Below are 1,098 nucleotides of genomic sequence, written 5' to 3' on the forward strand. Positions count from 1 at the left end.
TGACGCGGCCAGTGTGGAAGCACCTTAAAGGTGCACGTTACATTTTTGTGTGTTTTTTTTCAAATCCTCTAAATAAAAATGACATCAAAAATCGTATTTCTTTATTGCATTTCTTTAATTTCATCAAAGCAATGAAACAAACTGTAATTCATTCATATTGTAGTGATGGTCTCACACACGCTGAGCCTGCTGTCGGTCTGGCAGCGCAAGGAATTGTGGGTTACCCGTTCTTTTGCCTGTCTGACTGAAATTGGATTTAAGTTTGGGTTTTCGTCAACGTGTTTTGTTGTCTGACTGTTGAACATTTGTTGGCATTTATGATTTTGTCCTGTTATGTTTGAATTCTTCCTGCACCTGGAGTGAGAATGAGGGAGAGACTGATCAGGACCCCCTCTCGTTGTGTCATTGAGGGATGTCAAAATAAAAGCTCAAATGTTCATTATGAGGCTATTCAGTTTTTGTCAGATAGTTTGACGCTGCAATATCTCACCAACTTGTCATGAGGCCAAAAAAGAAGCATATATGACACGAGGACACGAGGACACGTAGCAGGAGAATTTATCGTTTATTCAACACATTTTCCATGTGTTACTTTCAGTGTACGACATTTATAAGCCGTTTCAATATATGCGGCTCCAGACACATTTGGTTTTTATTGTGTTGGTCCAAAGTGGCTCTTTCAACACTTTGGGTTGCCGACCCCTGGTCTAGAGGTATGATTCTCGCTTCGGGTGTGAGAGGTCCCGGGTTCAAATCCCGGACGAGCCCCACAACAAACATCTATGTTGATATTCTACAATTAAAAGAAAAATTAAAGAAAGTGCTCTATCAATAATTGTGATTGTAAATAAGAAAATAGTATACATACACTGGAATAGTGATGTACTGGATAACAACAAGAAAATTTCAGTATATATTTTTAATCAAGTTTCTTAGAAGAAGACAACCAATTTTTTTTAACACAAAATAAATCTTTTGTTTACACCATTTCATCACTTTCTTTACCACAACCTTCTTAAACTATAGTTTTCGGGCGCACAGAGTAACTGGAACATATTTCATCTACTTTTAGGAAAAAGTATGGTCCATCTTGGATAG

The sequence above is a fragment of the Oryzias melastigma genome, linkage group LG7, assembly GCF_002922805.2.
Source record: "Oryzias melastigma strain HK-1 linkage group LG7, ASM292280v2, whole genome shotgun sequence".
Lineage (NCBI taxonomy): Eukaryota > Metazoa > Chordata > Actinopteri > Beloniformes > Adrianichthyidae > Oryzias > Oryzias melastigma.